This window comes from Sminthopsis crassicaudata, chromosome 4 (assembly GCF_048593235.1).
Source record: "Sminthopsis crassicaudata isolate SCR6 chromosome 4, ASM4859323v1, whole genome shotgun sequence".
NCBI lineage: Eukaryota > Metazoa > Chordata > Mammalia > Dasyuromorphia > Dasyuridae > Sminthopsis > Sminthopsis crassicaudata.
In genome coordinates this window covers 268,111,512-268,133,729 of record NC_133620.1, presented here as the reverse complement: position 1 = coordinate 268,133,729, position 22,218 = coordinate 268,111,512, and the positions used below count along the sequence as shown (strand labels likewise).

The following is a 22,218-nucleotide window of genomic DNA, read 5'->3' as shown; positions in this document are numbered from 1 at the left end:
TATCCCTCTTTGAGTATTCACTTCAAGAGCTCTGCCTCCACAGCTTGTCAAAAATAACCTGAAGTAATTAAAGTAATCAAAAATTTCTCTAATGGGGAAAAAAGGGATTGCGTTTAAAAGAGTCATTAATCTTATTCTAGGAAAGGAAGAAAGCAATGATCTTAACTAATTGTAAAATGCGGTTCTTTCTAGCTTCGGTTACCACTTTTAATCCATTTTCCTGGGTCTTAGCTATCAGTCTTGACCTTTCAACATACCATTCTTGACATATTTTTATAAATGTAAAAATCTTGAAGGGACTTTAGACTAGAGGAATATTCTTAATATTTTCAGTAGAATTAAAAAGATCTTCAATATGCTCACATATAAAAGGCTGTGTAATTTCCAGATCTTTCCAAGTTTTAGATACAATACACCTTGGATGTTTTCACCCTGTGACATCATTTGAAGGATGTCCTAACTCTTTCTCTCCATTAGTTAATAAAGGCTAAAACCTCTAGAAATCTGCCACTCCATATCAAGACCCATGTAAGAAGGAAAACAATATTTTCCCTTGTGAATATCTTTCTGAATTGAGGCAATCTCATGGACCTCAGAGATTTGTGTAATGTTAATTATCTTCTGGTAGAGGTAGTGTTTTGGAGACGGAGAAACAGAAAAACAGAGAAACAGAGAGAGAGACAGAGAGAGAGACAGAGAGAGAGAGACAGAGACAAAATGTCCTGTCATAATGGTCAATATTAATCATGCCATATCCATTTGCACAGAAGGAGCAGACCTTTATTCTTAAAAGATTCTGCATTTGGGAATTCTCTATGCCAGTGAAATCATAGATCCAGTACTAATTACCAATGTTAATCTTGTTTTAGATTTCATAATGTTTATCACAAGTTGGCAGAAATACCAGGAAGATGAATTTTGTATTAAAGAGATAAAGAGAGAAGTAGAGAAGTGTTTCAATAAAAGAACAAGGGACTTAAATTGATTTCCCTTTAGTCATCATCATAAACCCCTCCTCTTCTAGAGGTGTGTACATTTTTCTCCTCCCTCTCCTTCCAAGGACTATAATAGATGCAAATCCTATAAGCTCTCTTGTCCTTTATCAGTCTTCAAACCCACAGAACTGAGATATTGCTGTTACTTCCTCAATATCAAAGTGAACTATCAATAACAGGTAGGAAATATTTCATTTATAAGGATTGAAAAAGTGACAATGGGAGGAAGAATTTTAAAAGGAAAAATGATAATTGTCCCCTACATAAAAAGCCATAGTCTTATAAACATATGTATCAATGTGAAAGATATTTTTTACTTTTTATTATTTTAAAAAGTGAATTTCACAAAGTATAAAATTGTTTTTATTTGAATAGAGGCTTGACCAGGAAAACATATGGGTTATTGACTTTTGAAAGCTCAAAGTCTGTATTTACAGAAAATTGATAATATGGCATTGAAAAAGTATTTATATTTATGGTTATAATCTCTCTCATTTTGTTGTAAGGGATATATTTTTCCATGTGCTACTGTGAAAACATCTACTATGTTTCTGTATTGCATACAATACACATTGTATATAGGTATACAATACACATTAATTAATGAAATATTTTAAGCATTTGTTGCACCCTGGTGGAGACAAACGCTCCAGAGAAACAGAAATCCCTAAAAGCTATGTAGGCATAATTATTTTTCTTGGCACGTTCTTTAAATTAGGGGTTCTGTTATTAAAGTCAATTTAGTCAATGCATCAGTAACAATTCTAGTCCCTAGATGCAAATTGTGTCTGCTCAAGTTTTGGGAGGAAAGTATACTCTTCCAGATCAGCTTGCACTTGTCATTTTAATTTGTTAATATCATTCCGACTACATTCTTAAATGTGTCAGAAATCTCATTCCCTTCTATGAGGTGAAAATTTCCATATAAAATAGTATATTTTCTTTTTCTTATTTGGTTGTCTTAAAATAAAATAAAATAAAATAAAATCAGAGTAGATTTGCCAAATATGATACCTTAAGGAAAAACACCATTTGAACTTGAAACTCAATAGGTTACATTAATCCTCTCAAAATAATTGAAAATAGGTTGAGTGAAAATCATCTAATTCTAATTAAGAACTTAATCGTATGTGTGCTTAAAGAACACATTACAAAAAGAACATTATCCTTCCTCTTGCCAATTTGTTTACATGCTAAAAGTGACTAGGCAAAAAAAAAAAAAAAAAAACACCAAAAAAGAAAATACAAAAACAAAAACTGAAGTGGGTTGGAGGGAGGTATGGCTGAAGATTTTTTTTTTCTTATATATCAAATAGTTGTTGTTTGCTTGATTTGGAGGAGAGGGAAAAAGAAGAAAGATTTTTATCTTTATGCCTACTCTTTAATGAATTTTTTATTAAATTGAGTTTTCAAAGGTTAGATTAAAGGAATAAAATTTTATGAGTTGATATTTTGAAGGCAAAGTATGTAAAATTTTATGTGTTAAAAGTAATATTATTCTAGATCAATAATGAAAATTATAATTTACCCACATTTATGTTATATTTAAAAGTTTTTAAAACACTTAAAGACCTACAAGATAGAAAGCTCCCAGGTATGAATTTCCAAGAAAGAACAGAAAAATTGAAAAGAGGTATGGATTTAAAGTTTGAAGGGATCATAAAGATTATCTGAAGTCTATGCTCTTCAGTCTTAGAGAGAAAAAAATTAAGGGAGACATAAGAAAAATGATGTACAATATTCCAAAATGTTTTAGCGGCATTTTTTAGTGGAAATAAAAAAATGAAAAAAAGTGCCCATTGATTGGAATAGCTCAGGAAATTGTTTCATATGAGTGTAATGGAATATGATTAAAAAGAAAAAAATTATATATAAAGAATTCAAAAAAGTTTAAAAAGATTTGTATCAATTAATAATAGAATAAAATAAATATAACCAATAGCACAATGTACACTGGTAGGTAGGAGAGGGGAGAGACAAAAACAAAGAAACAGATAGGAGCAGAATATGAATTGAAAAATGTGGCATGGTCCTGTATGAATGATTTCAGAAAAAAAAATCTAAACTAAAGTTCCTAAAGTTAGGAAAGGAAAGCTAAGGCCAAGAAAAAAAGGTTTTTTTTTTTTTCTTTTGTTTATGTTTTGAATTTTGCTTGCTTAAAACTATATTAAAAATAATAAATGACAGAGTATACTGAACCATTCAACTTTTATTTTGTTTCTTTTTCTTTTTTTGAGTATAATTTTTGCATTCAAAAATCCAGAGGAAAAAAGTCTGGTAGAGTATTGAAACCTGGGTTAAATGAAGAAAGCTCTTAATTGGCCTAGCCCAAATGATCTATATACCATGGCACCTAACAATTTGACTAAATTACTATTGGTGAACCAGTGATGGAAAATGGAAGAGCTGCCACAAAACTAAATTTGAGCAAATATTATACTGTTTTTTTTAATGGAAAAGAGTTTTATAGAATTTTTTAAAATCATTCAAAAAGTCAAGAATATCAAGAGAATCAATAAAAAATGTGAATGAAGGGGATCTAGCAGTATTAATGGTTTTTAAACTATACTACAAAATGTTAATTATCAAGGAATTTGATATTGAAAAAGAAATAAAGGAGTTGAACAATGGAATAAATTGAAATAAATGTAGAAGCAAATGAGCACAGTAACTTTGTGTTTGATAAACCCAAGGAATCCAGCAAGAACTAATTATATGACAAAAACTGATGAGAAAAGTAGTCTGGCAGAAACTAGGCATAAATCAACCTCTTATACCAAGATAAGCTCAAAGGAGATACATGATTTATATATAAAAGGTAACATAGCAAATTAGAAGAGCAGGGGGAAAATTACCTGTCATCATGAATAGGGGAAAATGTTCATAATCAAAAAAGAAATAGTGAGATTCATAGGAAATAAAATGGATAACTTTGATAAACTTGTTTTTCCACAATCAAAATCAATGCAGTCAAAATGAGAAGAAAAACAGAAAAACTAGAAAAACTTTTACAGAATTTCTCTGATGAAGATCTAATTTCTCAACTGTATGAGGAACTGAGCCAAATTCCTAAAAAAATATGAACCATTTCCTAACTGATAAATGATCAAAGGATAAGAACAAATAGTTTTTTTTCAAAAGAAATCAATGCTAATATCAACCAGTCATATGAAAAATGCAAATTAACTAGAAAAATGAAAATTTAAACAACTCTAAGGTACCATATGACAGAAAAAGAAAGTTACAAATGTTGGAGAGAATGTGAAAAATAGGTACATAATTGATGGAACTCTATTAATCCAACTATTTTGGGGAACAATTTAGAACCAAAAGGATATAAAAACTATGCATACCCTTTGACACAACAATACCACTATGAGGTCTATATTCCAAAGAGAACAAGGAAAAAGAAGAATCCATGTGTACAAAAATAATTTATAGCAGTTTTTGTTGTTGTTTTGTTTTTTGTAGTGACAGAATTACGGACTATGAGGTTACCCATCAATTGAGGAATGGTTCAACAAGTTTTGGTACATAATTAGGATGGGATATTATTGATGATATAATAAATGATGAAGGGGATAGTATCAAAAAATTCTGGGAAGACATATATGAACTAATGTAAAGTGAACAATGTACATAGTAACAGCAATATTGTAGGGATAATCAACTGTGAAAGACAGCAATTCTACAGTGATCTATGATAGTTGCAAAGGATTCATGGTAAAAAGTGCTACTCATTCCCACATAGGGAACTAATGGACTCAAAGTACAGACTGAAGAATTTTTTTTTCTTTCTTTTATTTTCTGCAACAAGACTAATGTGGAAATTTGTTTTGCATGACTTCAGATGCATAATGGAAGGAAGAAAATTGGAACTAAAATTATTTTTAAAAAGCAAAATTAGAAGAGAGAAGGCCCTGTTAAACTAAAGATCAGTAAAACCAACTTGTGATAATGTCAGAATTCTAGAATATAAAGGAATAGTTAGTAACCATTTAGAAAAGGAACCAGTAAGCACAAAGTACTAGCACATCATCAGCCAAACATGGAATATGAATTTAATCTTATTTCCTCTTTTGACAAATAGATTATGGGAATGGCCTATAGTCACCTAGATAGTATTTAAATATTTGACAAATCCTATCATGCTTTTCTTGTATGCAGGATAGATTTGGATTAATTAAAAGTTTATTTATATGAGTTCAGAAATAATTGGAGACCCAACTTTAAAAGCAGTCATTAATGATTTGATGTTAACTTGGAGAGAATTCTCTAATACTGTGTCACAGGGGTTTGTGGTTTTGTGTTAATCAATACTTTTTTTAAAAAAGATCAATTACTTGGCATTCTTATTAAATTTGGATATGACACAAAATTAGGACAAATATTTAACATATTAGATAATAGCACCCCCTGCAATAAAAAACAAAAAGACTAGGACAGCTAGGTGTCACAATGGATAGAACACCAGCCCTGAAGTCAATAGGACCTAAGTTAAAATCTGCCCTCAGACACTCAACACTTCCTAGCTGTTTGACCTTAGGCAAGTTACTTGCCCCCAATTGCCATAGATAGATAGATAGATAGATAGATAGATAGATAGATAGATAAAAAGACTAAACTATCTATATAAAGAAACTGGATTGATAGAGATATACTCCAAAGAGGTCAATGAGAAAAGAAAATTCCCAAATATCCCAAAATGTTTATAGCAACATTTTGGGTAGTAGGACCTGGAATAGGCTATTAAACAAATCTTTACTGACCTCAAGACTGTAAAAATTATAAACATCAATGGGAGGTTAAAGAAAAGATTTGAACTAAACCAAGACTAAGTAACTTAATTCTAAAGAATTGGTAGATCAGAGAACAACTCATAGAAATAATACATGATTACATCAAAGAAAATTACAACAATAAGATAATATACAAAAAAAAAATTAAGTGGCAAAGTAGAAATGAGTCCCTTTTTACCAGAAACCTCCAAGTAAAGACTGGATGACCATTTATCAAGTAACAGAAATTCTATACTTTTAGCCTGAACAAGATGACCTGTGGTCCCTTCCATGTCTTGCATGTATACATACACATAAAGACACACATACATGCACAGACACACACACAAATCCATTTTCAAATTATTCAAACCAAGACAACATTACTGTTGGAGAAATAACATTAAAATTGATATTTATTATATGTGGATATAGTTAGAGCGAGAAATTGAGAGCAAGAGAGAGATTAAATTTGGGTGAACATTAGCTCAAAATATCTTGCTATCACAAAATTCCTTTTCTTTACTGATTTTGATACTGGATGAAGCTTTGCATGTCTATGTAACTTTACTACAAAGACAATTGAAAAATTAGAAAAAATAAAATATTGAATTTTGATACTCATATTGTAAAGAAAAATCATATTCAGTAGAACTGTACTTTCCTAAAAGTAAGAGAAATTTCAGTGTATTGCATATTTACATGTTAGGGGATGAGATAAGAATATGAAGTCAGGGTAGACTATATGTAGATGTCAATCGAATGAAGCAATTCTCTGTTGTGTGTGTGTATATATATATTTAAAATTATAGAATTTAATTGTTCATACCCTTTGACTGACAATTCTACTATTAGCCATGTCCCTTAGACATATCAATAACAGAATAAAAAGTTCTTATATCTTAAAAAAATAGTCAATTAATCCCATTGTCTTAAAAAAAGAGAAAGGAGAGAAGATATAAAGGAAGGAGGGAGAAAAAGGAGGGAAGCAGGAAGGGAGGAAGGGGAAAAAGGAGGGAGGAAGAAAGGGAGGAAGGAAGGAAGGGAAGTGTTATGGAGCAGAACCTGAAACAAGGATTCTTACAAGATGTTGTCAGTGGAATTGATGAGACAGTGGTTATCTAGTTTATCATGGTGCTTAATAGCTCTCTAAATTCAGTATGATTGATTTAATCTTACAACAAATAATGGTTTCCTAGTGATATAATGATTGGTTTATACTTAGAATAGAGCATATAAGCCAGAGGGGACTCAGAAAGATACAATTCCATCTTCGCTCAGGTGCCTGGTGGCTGGCTTGGCCTCCTGCACTTTCTCCACTGAAACCAAATCCCCTCTGAAGGCCTCCAGAAAACTAGCTGAGCACCAACTAAGGAGACATTAAAGACTTTTGGACTTTAACACCTGGCTATTCTTGTGGTGATTACTCTCTGCTGAAAAGAAGGCTGCCCCAGAGAACTACAGAAACCCAATTTCTGAACCCAGTTTAAGAACAGTATAGGGAAGGAGGGAGAGAGTAAGAGAGGAAGGAACAAAGGAAGGAATGAAGGAATGAAGGAACAAAGGGAGGGAGGGAGGAAGCCATAGCAACACTTCTTGAGATAATTAAAAATAAAGAAAAACAACAGCAATAAAAATAAAACAAAAGAATGGAAACAGAATTTTGAGGATTTACTAAACAAAGTATGGAATATGACTCCTCTTTCTCTAAATTCCTAAACTCAATTACTCTCTCTATCTGGATTTTTCCTAGAGCTATACATTCAATCCTATTCTCTTTAGTTCTAATCACATATAGACCTATTGGTATATGCAACTTGACTTCTTTAAGCATATTAGAATTTATCCAACAGAAAACTAATCTCTGCCTTCAAAGATTTCCCCAAAATTCCTTATTTCTGTGAAGGGGACGATTATCATGCTTCTAGTCATCCTTGTCTATAAGCTGAATCATCTTCAATTTTCCCTCTTCATCATAGCATATCCTCTTAATTGGCAGGTTTTATTGATTTTAACTCCATGATGTCTCTCACATCCATCCTCTTTTTTTAACTCATAAACTCCCCAACTTTAGGTTCTCATAAAATCCTACCTGAACTATTATAATAACATGCAAACTTATGTCCCTGCCACTAGTTTTTCCTTTCCATGCCACATTCTTTACAGTCGCCAGAGATATTTTAAAAGGATAAGGTTCAGGATTCCCTATTGCCTTTAGAATAAAATATAATTTTCTCTTATATTTAAATCCCTCCACAAACTAACTTTAGCTTATTTAGCCCATACTTTAAGTTTGAACCTAATGGTTTTTTACATTTTTTTTCTCATACATGGCATTCCATCTTCCATTTTTATGCTTTGTCCAAGTTGCTCCCCTAAACCTTAGAGTATACTTTCTCTCTCTTTCTGCCATGCACAATCTCAAATATTTTTTATTTTAAACACCTTTTTTCATTTTTTAATTTAATTTATTTTAATTTAATTTTAATTTTAAATCTATTTGGCAAAAGTAGATATATTTATTTTTTGATAATGTGCATTAAATCAAACTAATAGCACACAGTAACTTTAAGGTAACTAACATGAAAACACAGGGCTACAGCTTTGCCACACCTATATAGGAATTTGCCATCTCTGACTAGGTTCTATTTTCACAGAATTGAATAATACACCAAAACTAAACCAATAAAACCCTTATAAAAGCTCTTGATTTAAAGTCACTCTGTATTTATTCCACAGAAGGCCCTAACATTGACAAAAAAGAACTTGTTAGTTATAAAAGTAATTAAAGGCCAATTCACAGAAGTAATCCTTTTTTCTCTTTCTAGAAATAAGCAAAAAAATGAATTTGGTTGGAAGAATGAGGAAGGTTATTATGAGTAGTATCATAAGGATCCTATTGTGCACAATGTGTTAGATAAGACATTAAAAATTATTAGTTGACTTCTAAATATCGGTAGCAAGATGACAGTAACTGATTTCATTTTTAATTTTTCCAGGACCTAGAATATTCCCTACCCAAGGATGCTAGATAAATGATTTTTTTTAATTGAATAGAATTGAATAGAAACATGTGGCCATGGCATTATCTTGAATAAATGTACTGAGACCAAAAAAATAGTGTCTTGAAATTGTGTTCATATAGTTCTTGACTTTCTCTTGGCAAGTAGACACCCATATATGTTACATTATCTACAGTTATTTTAAATGAGATTTCCTCTTTCTATCTTTTGGCGCTGGGCTTCATTGGTAACATGTAGACATGTTGCTGCTTTATGTAGGTTTATTTTATATGCTACAACTTTGCTAAAGTTAATTGTTTCTAGTAGTTTTTAGTTGATTCTTTAGGATTCTCTTAAATATACCATCTGCAAAGAGTGATAATTTTGTTTCCTCATTAGCTACTCTAATTTCTTCAATTTCTTTTTCTTCTCATTGTAAGAGTTAACATTTCTAGTACAATACTGAATAGTAGTGGTGATAATTGGCAACCTTGTTTCATCCCTTATCTTTTTGAGAGTGCTTCTAGTTAATCCATTTTATATGTAATGCTTACTGATGATTTTAGATAGATGATACTTATCATTTTAAGAAAAACTCCATTTATTCCTATGCTCTCTAGTGTTTTTGATAAGAATAAATGTTGTATTTTGTCAAATTTCTTTCTGTATCTATTGTGATAATCATGATTTCTGTTAGTTTAATTATTGATATGGTCAATTATACGGATAGTTTTCCTGATATTGAATAGTTCTGCATTCCTATTATAAATCTTAGTTGATCATAGTGTATTATCCTAAAGATAAGTTCCTGTAGTCTCTTTGCCACCATTTTATTTAAGATTTTTGCATCAACATTCATTAGTGAAATTAATCTATAATTTTCTTTCTTTGTTTTGGTCTATCCCAGTTTAGATATCAGCACCATATCTGTGTCATAAAAGTAATTTAGTTGCACTTCTTCTTTCTCTATTTTTCCAATTAGTTTATATAGAATTGGAATTAATTGTTCTTTACTGGTCTGGTAGAATTCACTTGTAAATCCATTTTATCCTTTAGATTTTTCCTTAGGGAATTCATTAATGGCTTCTTCAATTTTTTTTTTTTTCTATAATGGGACTACTTAAGTATTTCCTGCTATGTTAATCTGGGCAATCCATATTTTATCCATTTCACTTAGATTATCAGATTTGTTAGCATACAATTGGGCAAAACAGCTCCTAATTATTGCTTTAATTTTCTCTTCATTGGTGATAAGTTCACCCTTTTTATTTTTGATTATGATAATTTGGTTTTCTTCTTTCCTTTTTCTAATCAAATTAACCAAAGGTTGATCTATTTTTTTTCCATGAAACCTATGATTAGTTTTGTTTATATTTGGTTCAATATTTTTCTTACTTTTAATTTTATTAATCTCCTTTGAATTTGGTATGTAATTGGGGATTTTAAATTTGTTCATGTAGCTTTTTTATTTGCATACCCAATTTATTGATCTTCTCTTTCTCTTATTTATGTAAGCATCTATTGATATAAAATTTCTCCTATGAACTGCTTTTATTGCTTCCCATAAGTTTTGGTATGTTTTCTTATAATTGACATTCTCTTGAATGAAATTATTGATTGTTTCTATGATTTGTTGTTTGATCCATTCATTTTTTAAGATTTAATTATTTAATCCCAATTACTTTTTGGTCTATCTTTCCTTGGCCCTTTATTGAGTGTAATTTTCATTACATTGTGCTCTGAAAAGGAAGTATTTACTATTTCTGCCTTTCTATACTTGATTGTGAGGTTTTTATACAGCAATCCATGGACAATTTTTGTGTATGTGCTTTTTACTGCTGAGGAAAAGAGATATTCCTTCCTATCCCTATTAGGTTTTTCTCTCTAGTTTCTTTCTTGTTGATTTGTGTTAGATTTATCCAATTCTGAGAGAGGGATGTTGTGATCCCTCATTAGTATAGTTTTGCTGTCTATTTTTTCCTGTAACTGGTTTAACATTTTCTCTAAGAATTTGGATGCTCTACCACTTGGTGCATATACATTTAGTATTGATACTACTTCATTCTCTATGATACCCTTTAACAAGATGTAGTTTCCTTCCTCAGGTCTTTTAATTAGATTCATTTTCACTTTTGCTTTATCTCACATGAGAATTACTATCCCTGCTTTTTTTTAAATTTCAGCTGAAGCATAATAAATTCTGTTCCAGCCTTTTACCCTTATTCTGTATGTATCTCTGTTTCAAAAGTGTTTCTTGTATAAAAAATATTGCAGGATTCTGATTTTTAATTCATGCTGCTATTTGCCATTTTATGTGAGAGTTCATTCCATTCACATTCACAGTTATAATTACCAATTGTGTTTTTCCTTGCATCCTATTTTCTCTCATATATATATATATATATATATATATATATATATATTTGTTCTCTCTTCCCACCTTATCTCTCCTTAGTAGTGTTTTGTTTCTAAATTACCCCATCCTCAACCTGCCCTCCTTCTATCTCTCCTTCTCTTTTCTCTTATCTCTTTTTCCTAATGTTTCTGCCCTCCCTTTTATCCAATCCCTTCCTTTTCTTTCCTTCTTCTCCTCCTACTTCCTTATAAGGTAAGATAGATTTCTATATCCAAATTAGTGAACATGTTATTCTCTCTTTGCACCAAAACTGATAAGATTAAGCTTTAGACAATGCTCATACAACTCCCTACTAACTCTTTATTGTAATATGTCTTTTGTGCCTCTTAATGTAATCTAATTTATTTCATTTTACCTCTCCTTTCCTTTTCTCCTAAGACATTCCTTTTCTATTCCTTAATGACTTTTTCTTTGGTATCATCATATCACATTTAATTCATACTCACACTCTCTAGCCATGTATGTCTCCTCCAACTTCCCCAATAAAAGATATAGTTCTCAAGAGTTACAAGTATCATTTTCCTATCTAGAGATATAAACAGTTTAATATTTTTTTAAAAAATATGTATTTTCCCCCTGCTTACCCTTCTATGCTTCTTTTGCATCCTGTGTTTGAAGATCAAATTTTTTGCTTAGTATTTGTTTGTTTGTTTGTTTGTTCAATAGAAATGTTTAAATGTCTCTTATTTCATTGAAGATCTATCTCCTCCCCTGAAAGTTGACACTCAGCCTCACTGGGTAGTTAATTCTTGGTTGTAATCCCAGGGACTTTGTTTTCTAGAATATGTTATTCCAAGTCCTCAGATCCTTTTTTTTTTTTTTTTTTTTTCAGAAGCTGCCAGATACTGGGTAATCCTGACTATTGATCCTTGATATTTGTATTGGTTATTTCCACCCTAGCAGTTTGTGGCATTTTTTTCTTGACATAATAGCCATGGAGTTTCACAGCAATGTTTCTAGGGCTTTTTCCTGTGGGATCTCTTTTTACAAGTGATTTGTGGTTTCTTTCAATGACTATTTTGCTCTCTGGTTCTGGGAAATCAGGGCAGTTTCCCTTGATGATCTCTTGAAGAATGCTATCCAGTTCTTTTTTTTTTTTTTTTTTTTTTTTTTGGTCATGGTCTTCAGATAGAAAAATAATTTTAAAATTGTTTTTCCTGAATGTATTTTTCAAGTCAGTTCTTTTTTCTAATTTTTCTAAGATGTTTTATTTTTCTTCTATTTTTCATTTATTTTAATTTGTCTGATTGATTCTTGATGTTTGATAGAGTCATTAGCTTTCATTTGCCCCATTCTAGTTTTTAATATGTGGTTTTCTTCAGTTAGCTTTTGTATCTCTTTTTTTTCCATTTGATTAATTCTACTTTTCAATTCTACTTTATTGTTTTCTTCAGTGGATTTTTTTTGCATTTGACCAATTGTGTTTTTTAAGGAATTGATTTCTTCAATGGATTTTTTTTTTGCATTTGGCCAATTATGTTTTTAAGGACTAAATTATGTTTTTAAGGACTAAAAGTCCAAACACCACAGTCTGACAAACTTTGATAGATATAGGTGATGAAAGTGGTAAATGTACCCAACATAGCTCATAAGGAATGTGTTGAAAAAAATGTACATGTATAACCAGAAAAGAAAATAATGAGCTCTTGCCTCAATAGCTGGAATCTTTTGGTTTATTAAAAAAAAAAAAAAAAAAAAAAAAAAAAAGACTAAATGCAGCCAAGATTAAAAAGGAAGCAGAAAACTGAAGAAAAAAATTATATCCAAGACCTCTGAAAAAGGCCTAATTTCATATATATATATATATATATAATATATATATGTGTGTGTGTGTGTGTGTGTGTGTGTGTGTGTGTGTAGGAAAAATGCAAATGTACAGACTTTTGCATAAAACTAGGAAGTGATTGTAAATCAAGATGAACTGTGACTAAAGATAAATGAGTTTCACTAAGCAAAACTATTACTTCTGGCAGCACTAAACTACAAATGAACTTGATTGTTTTCAAGTATCCTTTCAAATGCCAATCCTAGATCCCTGAGCAAAGACTACCTTTTGAGAAAATGTCTCTCTCTTCTTTCTCTCAATTTGTAGCATTTATGTTCACTACTTTGACTTAATACTGATAGTCACCATAAAAACCAATGTGGTATAGTTTTGGCAAGGAGAGAAAAGCAGTCTAGATTAAACAAACAAGATAAAAGTAATAGTATATATAATAGAATGAAAAGAGAATAATGATGTAAAGAATGTAAGCTCCTTGAAGTCAAGGGCCATTGCATTTTTGTCTCTATGTTTTATGTTCATTAGTCTAGCATGGTGTCCTACAACAGAGTGGCTGCTTGGTGAGCATTTAAATAGAATTAAGTTGAAGCCTAGTCTTGACTCTTCCAATCGCTGCTAACAAACTAACTATGTAATCTTGGGCAAATCCCTTTCCCATAAGCTAGATTAATAAAATAACAAATATAAAACTGTAAATAATAATAATAATAACTACCATTAATATGTGTCAGATGCTGTGATAATTATATCACATATATCACACAAATAAAAAATAATAAGAAAATATTACTTTAAGAAAAGACTTCATGATTCAGATCAATTCCAATAGACTTGTGATGAAGAGAGCCATCTGCATCCAGAAAGAGAATTATGGGAGTTTAATGTGGGTCACAATATAGTATTTTCATCATTTTTGTTGTTTGCTTGTTTCTTTTTCTCTCATTTTTCTCATTGTAAGTAGATTTTCTTATGCAGCATGATAAATGTGGAAATATGTATAAAAGAATTGCAAATGTTTAACCTATATTCAATTACTTGCTGTCCAATGCAAGGGGGAAGATGGGGAGAGAGAGAAAGAGAGAGAGAGAGAGAGAGAGAGAGAGAGAGAGAGAGAGAGAGAGAGAGAGAGAGAGAGAGAGAGAGAGAGAAACACAGGATTTTTCAAGGGTAAATGTTGAAAAGTATCTTTGCATGTATTTGAAAACTAAAAAGCTATTACAAATACAAAAACAAAACAAAACAACAACAACAACAAAAACCCTCAGAGATTATTTAGTCCAAACTTCTTATTATACAAATGAGGAAACTGAGGCATAGGAAAGTAGAACTTACCCAAAGATATATAGATAGTTGTCCTCTGAAATGGGATTTTTAAATGATCTCTAAAAGTACTTCTGAATTTTAATGTTTACTTGTAGTTTTTTTGTCAGTTTGCCAAAAAACAGTCAATCTTTGAGAAATTTCTGATTTTTCTTAATGATAATTTCAACCTAGAGAATGTGATAAAAGTAAAAAGTAATGGTCAACAGAGCTACCAGTATGGTGCCTGATCCTGCATCCAGTGTCAGAATAGTAGTCAACTGATATCTCTTTCTGACCAAATATCAGTTTCCTTACTATCACAACTTCTCTATGCTAGTTTCCTCACTTGTAAAATGAATGATTTGAACCAGATCACCTCTGAGGTCTTTTTTTAAGGCATAATTGTAAAGCATTTATCAAGTGCCTAGCAATATAAGTGTTAGTTATTATTATTTACAATTTTATATTTGTTATTTTATGAACTTAGCCTATGAGAAAAAGGATTTGCTAGTTTGTTAGCAATGTTTGGAAGAGCGGAGACTAGAATTCAATTTAATTCTGTTTAAGAAACACTCACTAAGCACCTACTCTGTTGCAGGACACCATGAATATAAAGCCCAGAGGCAAATCTTGAGAAGAAATTTCAAGGTGATCTTATATTTTGTGATGAAAAGTAAATTTTTGTGATGATATTAAATACTACAAATAAGTGATATATATACCCTGAGCCAGAGGTGTCAAATATGCTATGACCCCTATTGCTCCCAACTACAACCAAAATAGATTAAAATGTAATTGGGAAGTTTTTCACAACATAAACAAAAATAAAATAAAACATTGGTTATATGTGTATTTGTGGGGGTTAATAAGTGTCTACTAGGATCCTTGTGTATAATTGAGTAGCCCTTCTTTTGACTTGAGTTTGATACCACTGGCCTAAACTTTGAGATAATGGTTTTTAAAGAATTCAGAAAATGAAGACAAGTGATGGAAGAATATGTAGAATTTTATATTTCAAATTTCAAGTTGACTGAAAAGCAATGGGATATTTCCAAGAAGTAAATTCCAAAGGAATAAACAAAAATTATTGTGATAATAGTAATAGCTAGCATTTATATAGTGCTTTATGTCTGCAAAGTGGAAGATAGCACAATGAAAAGTCACAATTGCCAGTCATCTTTCTCTTGCTCTAAGAGATGACCAGAGTCCAGCTCTAATGTCAAGTAGTAGGTTTAAAAAATGAACAAACAACAACAACTAAAGAAAGAGACCAAGAAAGGAATAATGTTTTTCAATCAAATAAGAGCAGTAAAGCAAAAATTGAGAAAATAAATGAGACTGATACAACAAAGTTATAAAAAAAATTAACAGTTTAGTAAAAGAAGCACAAAAATTTTGAAGAAAAAAAATTCCTTAAAAATCATAATTGGTCAATTTCTCAGCAAGGTACAAAACCTCACTGAAGAGAAAAAACGCCTTCAAAAGTGGAATTGGTAATATGGAAGGCAATGTCTCTATGAGATATCAAGGAAAAATAAAACAGAAGAAAATGTGGAGTATTTCATAGGGTAAACAATTGACCTAAAAATAAGTAAAGAAGAAATAGCATAGGAATTACTGGATTACCTGAAAACCGTGATTAAAAAAAAAAAAAAGACCCTATATACCATCTTACATGAAATTATAAAGTGTAGATATATTATAATTAGAGTGCAAAGTAGAATTTGAAAAAAAAAATCTATCAATTGTTTTCTGAAAGTAACTGTCAAGTTAAAATTCCACAAAATATTATAGCCTAAATCTAGAGTTTATATATCAGAGAAAATATGGCAAGCAGTCAGAAAAAAAAATAATTCAAACTCATGGAGACACATCAAGAACACATACAAGATTTAGTAGCTACCCATGTAAAGGAGTAGAAGGTTTGAAATATAATTTTCCAAAATGCAAAGAATCTGAAATTACAACCAAGAATAATCTAACACAAAAAATTGAATATAATTCTAATGGTGATGAGGAGATGATGGCAATGGGAAGGGGAATGGACAATTAGTAAAATAGAAGATTAGCAAGAATTCCTGATGAAAAGACCAGAGCTGAATAGAAAATTTGACATTCAAATACAAGATTCAAAAGAAACATAAAAAGTAAATACGAGTGAAAAATCATAATAACTTAACAAGAATAAACAGCTCAAATTCCTATATGAAAGGGTGATATATATATATATATATATATATATATATATATATATATATATATATATATATATATAAATATATAATCATTAAGAACATTATCATCATTAGGGAAGTTGGAAGGACTTTACTTAAGTAGAGGGCTGGATGAGGTTCAATTATTTTGAAATGATCTCAAAAGTAGAATAAAAGAGGAGTAGTTTAGAAGATAAGGGAATTAAAGAATAGGGAAAGTTACCTAACAAAAGAAATGGAGAAAGAGTTTTCACAATGGAGGAAGTAATGAGGTGGGAAATGAACAATACTAAAAGCTCATTTTCATCTGAATTAGTTCAAGGAGTTAAAAGTATAAATACACAGACATTTAGATATAGAAATTAATTTTGCCCAATAGGAAAGTAGGAAGAGAAGAGATTTAGAGAAATGAAGGAATTATTTATTATAGGGAAAATAAATTAAATTAAAAGTGCTAGTAGTCAAAAGCAAGATGAGCACAGAATGAGTCTATGATTCATACCTAAAGGGTGAAAAAAATTATTTGTCATATTCATGGACAGAGAAAGGTTCATGATTGAACAAGAGATAGAGAGGACCATGGGAGCTAAGAAGATGTGTGTATATGGTAGGCAAGTCAGAATGCAGCTAAGAGGCATTGAACAAGAATGAAGGAGTAAAGAGAAGACCCCACACAGAGTAGATTTGAGTACTGGTTCCCCCATGATGTGGTATTAGACACATCACTTAACTCAGATTCTTGAATTCTAAAATGATTGGGAGTGGAGGTGGGTAATTTAAATAACCATTAAGATCTCTTCTAACTCTAAATATATAATCTTTGCATAGTAGTTAACACAATCCATAATCACTCTCATATTTTCTCTTACTGATTCTCAATTCATTAATCATTTTTCCTTTAATTTCCATTCCTGTAAGTCAACCAAGAAGGAGCCTAAGAGCCAAGAAAATATTGAGTTCTGGGCCACATTAGTAAATACTAGGATAGTCGTTTTCTGACTGAAAGAGGGAGGAGAAATAGTGAGAAGTAGAATTCCACTGTGAATAGGGTATTGGGATTAAAGGCCAGAGAACCTAGCTTCAAATCTTACCTCAGATGTTAGAGAAGACATTAATACCCTCTAAGTCTCAGTTTTTTTATTCACAAAATTTCAGGGAAGAATTGTTTTTGGAGACAATTGAAATTAAATGACTTGTCCAGGATCACACAGTTAATAAGTGTCTGAGGCTGAGATCTGAACTCAGATTCCCCTGTTTCCAGGGACAGGACTCTATCTGCTACACCCCCTATCTATTAAAAAATGTGCAAATTATAAGACATACTTCACAGGATCAAAATTTTTGAAGATCAAAAATATAATATAAATTTTATAAACCTTAATTGTCAAATAAATGAGATTATCATTATTTTATTTATTTATAATTTATGTATTATATTATTTATTTTTTATTATTTAGTCAATTATTGTAGAGGACCACATAGGCATACCTTTTAATATTCAAGGACAGAGAGGAGAAACAGAAACATCAAGACACTCCTCTAAAAACAAAAAAAAAAAAAAAAGGGAGAGCCATAGGTAACTCTAGAGAACTTTTAAATTCAGCTCTTTATACTATTAACTTTTTGATTTTTGATAAAAATGCACTGGCTCTAGCAGATGGGTTTTATAACCCACCAGAAGGGCAGTACCTACTGAGAGCAGATCTCCTATCTTTAGATAATCACTAAGTGATGTGGAGAGATCCAAAAAGTGGTGAATGGAAGGAACCAAATAGATTAGTTGTTTGGAGGACAGGATTTGCTTGTATCTCTAAAGATGGACAAGGAATCAGATGGGTGCCCATGAGCTATATTTTCCTTGTCCATTGGAGAGAAAAATAGAAGACCCTCGGAAAAAAGGAAAAAAGAAACATCAGATGGTTCCATCTCTGACTATATGTGCCCCTGAAAAAAGCATGACTGTTAACCCTATGACTATGGCAATTGACTCATGAACATCAACAATTGTTGTTGAGACTGTTACAGAACTTCAAAACTTGCAGGAATCATTAAATTCCCTGACACATGAAGTATTGGGCAATAGATTGGTTTTGGACTATCTCTTGGCTGCTGAAGGAAGTGAATGTTATTTATAAATACCCTCCTTCTAGGACTGTTAGACATGTATAATTCCTCATGTTGATTCATATATTATTTGTTACATCATTACTAGGCTATGTTATATTACTATGTGCTTGTATAATACCTCCCATACTAATGGATTTATGTATACCTTTTTTCAAGTTAGACCCTTCAGTCCAGAGGAAACCTGCTAACAATATCTGGCTTGGCTCCTCATTTCCCTTTGATGTCCACCTCCCTTCCTGAGAAGTCAGGAGGGGTGTGACTACCTGTGTTCTAAAACAAAAGAAAGTGGGAGATGTAGAGTACTACAGATATTGGGGAACTCTGGAAAAGTACACCTGAAACAAAGATATTTACAACAGAGTGTTTACTCGGTGTGATTGATGAGATAATGGTTTTCTACTTCATATATACTTAGTACTTAGTATGATGTAATGGTTCTACAGTTGGCACATGCTCAGTGTTCTCTAGTGATATAATTGTACTATGGCATTTAAGGGGTGAGAGGACTTGAAATAAGCAGACTCGAGTGTGTGGTGTACGCTTGAGCTCGGTCTCAGACACAGACACAAAGAAGAGCCCAGACATTACAAATTGTGTCTTCAACCACCTATCCTGCTATGATATTAAGGTTTTTTTGCACATAATTGCAAAGCAGGAAGCATATATACAATATGCATACAGTGTAAATAAAGAAAAGAGATAACACCGAAATTTCCTCTCAGATAAAAAGGTAAGATGAGTAATATTTTTCTCTGTGTAAGTAGATCATTTTAGAAAATATGAGAAAAAAGAGTATGAATTGAATGTTTCACTGCCCTGTTTATCAAAAGAATCTTAGGAATACTATCTGGTGGTTGAAAAGAAGAGATTTATTTTCTATTATTAATGTACTTCATTTCACGTGTTATTATTTTGCTTTTCCTAAACAGAACACTTGTTTAGGTGCATATTTTATATTCAAATTCTAAAAAAAAAAAGTGTTAAGCTAATTTTAATTGATTTAGTATAAGAATAGCCAACATAAACTTTAAGTATAAAAAAAAGTTATGAGTTAATATTATAAAACAATTTTTTCAACTGCACTTAATTGCAGTTAGAGGAAAAATAGAAAATTATAATTATAGAAAACTCTACTTTTTGTTTCTATTATTCCCTTAATGCTATAGAATCCCCTCCTCTTAGTAGTTTTAGCCTTTATAAACCCCTACCTTCTACTGTTCAGGACTGTCTGATTTGGGTGTTTTCCCCAGCAATATCAAGCTTTCAATAAACTCTCCATTGAATTATATTGGTCTCTACTCGCATATGTATCTTGGTATAGCATTTCTTAGAGGTCTCAGAAGTTTCAAGTGCTCCTTCTCCCAGAAGCCCAAGGGATCACAGAATTCAGAGTAAAATTCAGAGTAAACATCTAGGTTTTTAGTAAGGTATTACTGACTTCATAGTCAGCCTTCTTATCTTTTTATACTGCTATCTCTCTGTAAGTATCTTTGTAATAAGTGTGTGAGCAAAGTGTGTGTCATGAGAACCATTTCATACCAAGGAAGTGATCCTAAACATTTCATTATGTTAACTCACATTTCAAAGGCACCCTTTCAAATCATGTCTTGATTTCATTCATCAAAATCTCTTTTAAATAGGAAAATAGCTTTAAAATCTAACTTTTAAATTAGGAATAAAAATAAAGGATATACATTGTATATTCTAAATAATATGTTCAAATTTAGAAAATATATCATTTTTTTGCCAAGCAGAACAGTAAAATTCTAAGATATAGGGTCAGCAAATCCAGAATTAAAGAGATTATACAGCACTGTTGCCCTTCAACTCCCAGGAGAATTAAAACTCATATAGGTTTGTCTAAATGGGACTCTGGGGAAAAAAACAATTTACCTTCCACAATTATGCCCTCTCATTCCTCTTTCTCAACATCATGTTCTCTGCTGATTTCCTCTCCAAAATGTCAGTCACAAACATCTTAGTGAAGGGACAAAGTATAATTGAATGGAAAAGTAGTCCTGGAATCAGGGAACATGGGTTTAAACCCTGGAGTTGCTACTTTGTAGCCATACATTCATGGGCAAATCATTTAATCCTATTGCACTCTCATTTTCCTCATTTATAAACTAGGTCTAATAATAATCATTTTAAATATTTCACAGAATTGTAGAGAAAATATGGAAGGCTATATAAACACAAACTATCATGATGTTGCTACTTGTTCTTTCCTAAGAGTGACTATGTTTTAAAACCAAATGAATCCCAACCTCAGCTTTCCCCTCTATAAAAATGAAATTGGGCTGGAAAGCCTGTGAGGTCCTTTTAGCCCTAGAGTTATGATCCTAAAAACAATTAGGAGAAATCAAAGGAATAAATCTCTAATGGAGAACTTTTAGTTTTCTTTAGTGCCTAGATAGAAGAGATGCAAGAATTTTCTGTGACACTTTGGTTTGTCTGGACTTGATTCCTTTGTTGAATTCAGAAAGATTCTAGTTCTATGTCATTATGAATATGAAGAAGAAAAGATTTTTTCTCTTTTACCATTCCAATTTGTTTCTCCAAAATATACCTATAACAAAATTCTAGTTGAGTACTTCCAAATGTATTAACTTTTTTAGCTGTAGTAGTATAGAAGCAGAGGGTTAGACCAGTTTCAATTATCTTTTGATGAAGAGAGCCATTTACACCCAGAGAGAGGAATGTGGGAACTGAGTATGGATCACAATATAGTATTTTCACTCTTTTTGTTTGTTTGCTTGCATTTTATTTTCTTTCTGATTTTTTTTTTGCTTTTTTTATTTGATTTTTCTTGTGCATCAAGATAATTGTATAAATATGTATGCATATATTGGATTTAGCATATACTTAACATGTTTAACATATATTAGTTTACTTGCTATCTAGGGGAGGGGTGGGGGAAAGGGAGGGAATTGAAACACAAGATTTTGCAAGGATTAATGTTGAAAAATTATCCCTTCATATATTTTGAAATTTAAAAAGCTTTAGTTTTTTTTGTTTTTGTTTTTTTTTAGTATTATATTTGTAGAAAGAAAAACTGGATTTGAAACCCTGTTTGTGTGGTCTTGGTCAAATCACTTGCTTTTCTGGGGCTTGGTTTCCTCATTTATAAAATAAGGGGATTGGGTTTAATGATTTCTAAAGCTACAGCCCAGAAATCCATTAACAATTTATTTTATACCTTTGCTTGATTCAACCATGATGAACTCCACTTGGTCAATATATCAACTCCCAAACACAAGATCTTCGATTTTTTAAATTCTGATGCCTTTAAGAACAGCCTACCTTATGACTTTGCAACAAGATGTATAGAGGCCCAGGACATTGAGGAAATCTGAGACAGAAAAAAAAATCAAAGTTAACATTCCCTCAAAGAGATTCCCAATTGAAAACCTCCATGAATATCATACTCAAATTTCTGATATCTCAGATCAAGGAGAAAATACTACAAGCAGTCAAATAGGAAAAAATTTAAATATTATGTAGCCGCAGCTTCTACATTAAAGGACTAGAGGGCTTGGAATATGATAATCCAGAGGGCAAGAGAACAGGCAGTTTTAAGATAAAGAAATTAAAGGTAACT

At 31.3% G+C, this 22,218-nt stretch overlaps 1 protein-coding gene across 2 annotated transcripts in view; it reads left to right on the top strand.

Moving 5' to 3' along the window:
* Nucleotides 1-1,092: 1,092 nt before the first annotated feature.
* GLYATL3 (glycine-N-acyltransferase like 3) overlaps nt 1,093-22,218 on the top strand; it is a 36,783-nt gene continuing 15,657 nt past the window's right edge. Inside the window, exon 1 of one of the 2 annotated variants that reach the window (XM_074310683.1) lies at nt 1,093-1,174. The gene's annotated coding sequence lies outside the window, so the exon portion shown is untranslated. The remainder of the gene's footprint in view (nt 1,175-22,218) is intronic. The other variant, XM_074310685.1, reaches the window with a different exon arrangement.